Here is a 6,000-nt window from a genome sequence, read left to right as displayed (position 1 = left end):
GGCTCCGCCCCCAGGAGTGTGATCTGGAGGACAGACAGCTGGCGTTCTGTATTACCATGAGGACAGCAGTCTTCCCTCGCCCCGCCCACTGCAGCATCTGCCGCACACCGGATCAGCCAATCAGAGAGTCCCTTCTCTCTTAGCCATGCGACGGTGGCTGCAGATTGGACAGACTGGCTCCTCCTCCTCGGTGTAACGGAGTGGCGGACTTTGCCCCCTCCCCCGGCACTGTCTATCTCTAGTACAGGACCGCCGGCCGCTCATTGGGTGGGTCTCCTGTCAGCAATGTCCGGTATTTAAATGGAGGCGGAGTGGGCGGCGCTCATTGTGTTCTGTGCGGAGAGGGGTGTGGTGTGGAAAGTGCGGCGGAAGTTTGGGCCGCCTCTTCCTGTACGAGGGACAAAGAGAGCGGAGCGGGGAGGTGAGTGGAGCGGACAGTATGGGGTGCCGGGCCGGTCTGTGGAGGGGCGGGAGCGCGGCATGCCGGGTGTCCTGTAGAGGGGGGCACTTCCTCCATAGGGTCAGAGCCGCTCATAATGGATGTATTCCCGGTGTAGGCCACATCTGCGCCCACCTCCAGGTCCTGCACCCCGTCCGGTGTCGGCACAATCCATGTTTTGCCGCTTTCCTCTCTGTCTGGATTTCCACATTAAAGGCGCCATTAGAAATGAATGGCAGTACAGGCCCCAGACCTCCCCTCCATTTCATACAGTCACCGAGACTGCGCCCCTTCATGAGGCACCGCTGTGTGACTGCGTCCCTGAGGGGATTCCTGTGTGAATGCGTCCCTGAGGGGATTCCTGTGTGAATGCGTCCCTGAGGGGATTCCTGTGTGAATGCGTCCCTGAGGGGATTCCTGTGTGAATGCGTCCCTGAGGGGATTTGTCCCCCCCGCTGTGTGAATGCGGCCCTGAGGAGACTTGTGTGAATGCGGCCCTGAGGAGATTTCTCCCCGTCAGTGTGAATGCGGCCCTGAGGAGATTTCTGTGTGAATGCGTCCCTGAGGAGATTTCTGTGTGAATGCGTCCCTGAGGAGATTTGTGTGTGAATGCGTCCCTGAGGAGATTTGTGTGTGAATGCGGCCCTGAGGAGATTTGTGTGTGAATGCGGCCCTGAGGAGATTTGTGTGTGAATGCGGCCCTGAGGAGATTTGTGTGTGAATGCGGCCCTGAGGAGATTTGTGTGTGAATGCGGCCCTGAGGAGATTTCTGTGTGAATGCGGCCCTGAGGAGATTTCTCCCCCGCTGTGTGAATGCGTCCCTGAGGAGATTTGTGTGCATGCGGCCCTGAGATTTCTCCCCCGCTGTGTGAATGCCTCCCTGAGGGGATTTCTGTGTGAATGCGTCCCTGAGGGGATTTCTGTGTGAATGCGTCCCTGAGGGGATTTCTGTGTGAATGCGTCCCTGAGGGGATTTCTGTGTGAATGCGTCCCTGAGGGGATTTCTGTGTGAATGCGGCCCTGAGGGGATTTCTGTGTGAATGCGGCCCTGAGGGGATTTCTGTGTGAATGCGGCCCTGAGGAGATTTCTGTGTGAATGCGGCCCTGAGGAGATTTTTCCCCCCGTCTGTGTGAATGCGGCCCTGAGGAGATTTGTGTGAATGCGGCCCTGAGGAGATTTGTGTGAATGCGGCCCTGAGGAGATTTGTGTGAATGCGGCCCTGAGGAGATTTCTCCCCGTCAGTGTGAATGCGGCCCTGAGGAGATTTTGGTGTGAATGTGGCCCTGAGGGGATTTCTCCCTTTCTGTGTGAATGCGTCCCTGAGGGGATTTCTGTGTGAATGCGGCCCTGAGGAGATTTCTCCCCCGCTGTGTGAATGCGGCCCTGAGGAGATTTCTCCCCCGCTGTGTGAATGCGGCCCTGAGGGGATTTCTCCCCCGCTGTGTGAATGCGGCCCTGAGGAGATTTCTGTGTGAATGCGGCCCTGAGGAGATTTCTGTGTGAATGCGGCCCTGAGGGGATTTCTCCCCCGCTGTGTGAATGCGGCCCTGAGGGGATTTCTCCCCCGCTGTGTGAATGCGGCCCTGAGGGGATTTCTCCCCCGCTGTGTGAATGCGGCCCTGAGGGGATTTCTGTGTGAATGCGGCCCTGAGGGGATTTCTGTGTGAATGCGGCCCTGAGGGGATTTCTGTGTGAATGCGGCCCTGAGGGGATTTCTGTGTGAATGCGGCCCTGAGGGGATTTCTGTGTGAATGCGGCCCGGGGAGATTTCTCCCCCGCTGTGTGAATGCGGCCCGGGGAGATTTCTCCCCCGCTGTGTGAATGCGGCCCTGGGGAGATTTCTCCCCCGCTGTGTGAATGCGGCCCTGGGGAGATTTCTCCCCCGCTGTGTGAATGCGGCCCTGGGGAGATTTCTCCCCCGCTGTGTGAATGCGGCCCTGGGGAGATTTCTCCCCCGCTGTGTGAATGCGGCCCTGAGGGGATTTCTCCCCCGCTGTGTGAATGCGTCCCTGAGGGGATTTCTGCGTGAATGCGTCCCTGAGGGGATTTCTGCGTGAATGCGTCCCTGAGGGGATTTCTGCGTGAATGCGTCCCTGAGGGGATTTCTGCGTGAATGCGTCCCTGAGGGGATTTCTGCGTGAATGCGTCCCTGAGGGGATTTCTGCGTGAATGCGTCCCTGAGGGGATTTCTGCGTGAATGCGTCCCTGAGGGGATTTCTGCGTGAATGCGTCCCTGAGGGGATTTCTGCGTGAATGCGTCCCTGAGGGGATTTCTGTGTGAATGCTCCAGAGGATTAAAGTGGAAGTGAAGTCCATTTTTTAAAGTTGCTGACATGCCGGGTATTTTTGAGAGCCCCTATTGGTCTCTTCTGCCATAAATGCATCCTCCTGCCTGTCGGCTGTCATGTACACTGATCCGTGCCACAGCAATGTTAGTTCTGTGCTCGTGTGGAAGTGACCTAATCTCGGCCTGGCCTAGCACAGGGACCAGGAAGGAAGAGCAGGGGAAGATGGAAGCGCTGGGGCTCTCCAGATCAATCTCACTGTAGTCCTGGAGTTCACTGTTTGATAGCGAAGTGTGCCATCATGTAAATGATCTGCCATGCATACACTAGCACATTATGGCATAACTCATCTCGGGCCCCTAAATGAAAACTTTGCAGTGGAGTTCACTACCGCTTTATAGGGATGCACTTTTCTTCCACCTTTTTTTTTTACTGAACAACAACTGATCAGTGTGAGAGCAGCCTTTTATTTATGGTACTTCTAGAGTGCCGTCAGTGTTACACAGCACTTTACAGATATATTATACATTCACACCAGTCCCTGCCCTCAAGGAGCTTACAATCTAACTCGCATTCATATGTACAGATACTAGGGCTAAACTACCAGTGTGTCTTTGGAGTGTGGGAGGAAACCCACGCAGGCACAGGGAGAACATGCAAACTCCAGGCAAGGCAGTGCTGTGGTTGGCATTCAAACAGAAAACCTTAGAACTGTTTGGTGAAAGTGCTGAGCACTTCACTGCCTTTATATTTTCTCACTGAACACAAGGTGTTCTCTAATTTGACTTGGAGTTCATGATGTCATCTCCCCACCTCATCCAATCAGAGAATGCCTTGCACAGGCCTCAGAAGAAAGCAATAATCACTGTAGTATCAATGTTCTACTATAGTAATTTCCAGCTTCTAGAGCAGGTTTTCTCAACCAGGGTTGCATGGATCCCTAGGGTTCCTTGTTGGGATGCACCAAAATGTCGACCGAAAATACCCGTATCGGCCTTCGGCCGATATGAAAATAGGCACCGATACAGGTACCAAAAATAACACTGCCCCTCACCGTCACCTGCTGGCTCTCAGCCTTAGCCTTACCTGAGAACCCAGCCAACAATCCCAGCCAACAAGGCTTTTATATATATATCTATCTATCTAATGCTTTACAATTGTAGAGGAGAGATGTGGGGTCTTATTGATCCAAGATCTCTCCATAAAGTGGACCTGTCACTAATTATTTATATCACAACGTATGTTTGCATTCCCTGAGATAGGAATGAAAGCGATTTAAAAATGTTTTTAAAGGGATAGTGTAAAAATATAATTAAAAAAAAGTTTTAAGTGCCCCCGTCCCCCTGTGCAGGTGTGCAGTGGTGAATGCATATGTAAGCCACGCCCACATATGTAAGCTGTGTTTAACCACTTGCCTACCGGGCACTTCTACCCCCTTCCTGCCCAGGCCAATTTTCAGCTTTCAGCGCTATCACACTTTGAATGACAATTGCGCGGTCATGCTACATTGTACCCATATGAAATGTTTATCATTTTTTTCACACAAATAGAGATTTCTTTTGGTGGTATTTAATCACCACTGGGTGTTTTCTTTTTTGCACCATAAACAAAAAAATGACATTTGAAGAAGAAAATTTCTTTCTATTATAAAATTTTGCAAACAGGTAATTTTTCTCCTTCACTGATGTGCATTGATTAGGCGGCACGGATAGGCAGCACTGATGCGTGGAACAGATAGGGTGGCACTGCTGGGCACTGATCATCAGGGCTGATCTGTTTTCTGACAATTGCTGGTTATCGGCAGCACTTTCCTCGCGTTGACAGTGTGAGGAAAGTGCAGCCAATAATCGGCAACTGCATTTCCCCGGTGATCTGGACACAGCTGAACACATGGTAAAAGACTGCTGTGATTGGCCTTTTACCACATCGCCTGATCTGTGTCCATAGGACACAGTGCTTACAGAGATCACCGGGGGGCATGTTCTGGGAGGACATCGTATGACACCCTCCCAGAACTGAACAACTGCGCTTTAGCCGTTATTTGGCTATAGTGCGGTTGCCAAGTGGTTAAACCACACGTGAAGTTTCACCGCGAACATCAGAGCAAGAGCAATAATTCTGGCACTAGACCTCTTCTGTAACGTTAAACTGGTAACCTGTAGAGATTTTGAAAGCGTCACCCATGGACATTTTCAAGTACCGTAGTTGACACCATTCCACGAGGGCACGCAATTTTAAAGCGTGACATGTTTGGTATCTATTTACTCATCTTTCGTATTCAAAAGAATTAGGAAATATATATATATTTTTTTTCAATAAATTGTATTTAATGTTTTCAAAAATTGCTTTTGAAAAATATATACATTTTTAAAAACTGTCCATTTCAATTTTTGGCTAAATGCATCCTGAATTTTTGGTTTTGGCACCAAAATTTTCATTTCAGTGCACCACTAGTTTCTTGAGCAAGATTTCTCAACCAGGATTCCTCCAGAGGTCTCTAGGGGTTCCTTGAGCAATGAGCAACTAGATATGGTCAGAAGCTGGATATGGTACAAGAAATGGTGAGCACATTAATCAAGAGGGGTGAATCGGGGTTCCACGGAACTAGGGTTCCTCCAGAGACTTCTAGGGGTTCATTGAGCAATTTCTGCCTCTCAGATAACTTCCCACTAATTCATCTGATCTTTTTAGCTGTACTATATTGCCAAAAGTATTGGGCCAGCCCTCCAAATCATTGGATTCAGGTGTGCCAATCCCCTCCATGGCCACAGGTGTATAAAATAATCACCTAGGCATGCAGACTGCTTCTACAAACATTTGTGAAAGAATGGGTCGCTCTCAGGAGCTCAGTGACTGGTACCGTGATAGGTTGCCACCTGTGCAACAAGTCCATCCCTTGAAATCTCCTTGCAACTACAGGGATGTTCGATTCCCATCGCCCTACGCCCAGGACATGTAGTTCTGGGTGTCATGCAGGTAGTTTGTTGTTTTTTTTTTTTTTTCTACCTTTAGCCAGCAGCGGGCTCACCTGTCAGGTGGAAGCATTCAGATGGCAGTTACACACAGTGCAAGCCTCTATCCCCCCCCCCGCTCCGCCTGCCCATCCGTGCACCGCGTTCCATTCAGTGGAGCACAGGGGAGACATGCAGGGCTTTTTAGACCCTGGATGCCTCAAGACTTGTTCCCTATGTGATGAAAAAAAGTTTAAAAGAAAAAAAATGTATTGTAAAAAATGAAAGTTACACCCAAGCACATTCCCCCCCTCAAAATAAAAA

The 6,000-nt window shown here is 50.5% G+C and overlaps 1 protein-coding gene across 5 annotated transcripts in view; it reads left to right on the top strand.

The window, feature by feature from the left end:
- Positions 1 to 203: 203 nt before the first annotated feature.
- The window catches only part of SMARCE1 (SWI/SNF related BAF chromatin remodeling complex subunit E1), a 45,475-nt gene continuing 39,678 nt past the window's right edge, over positions 204 to 6,000 (top strand). For 2 of the 5 annotated variants that reach the window (XM_089674404.1, XM_089674402.1), the window contains exon 1: positions 288 to 421. The gene's annotated coding sequence lies outside the window, so the exon portion shown is untranslated. Of the gene's footprint in view, positions 268 to 287; positions 422 to 6,000 lie in introns of those variants that run through there. The other 3 variants (XM_089674403.1, XM_089674406.1, XM_089674405.1) reach the window with 3 other exon arrangements.

Source organism: Staurois parvus, unplaced genomic scaffold (assembly GCF_062004578.1).
Source record: "Staurois parvus isolate SC_StPar_1 unplaced genomic scaffold, SC_StPar_1.0 ptg000151l, whole genome shotgun sequence".
Taxonomy (NCBI): domain Eukaryota; kingdom Metazoa; phylum Chordata; class Amphibia; order Anura; family Ranidae; genus Staurois; species Staurois parvus.
This window is presented reverse-complemented; position numbering and strand designations above follow the sequence as displayed.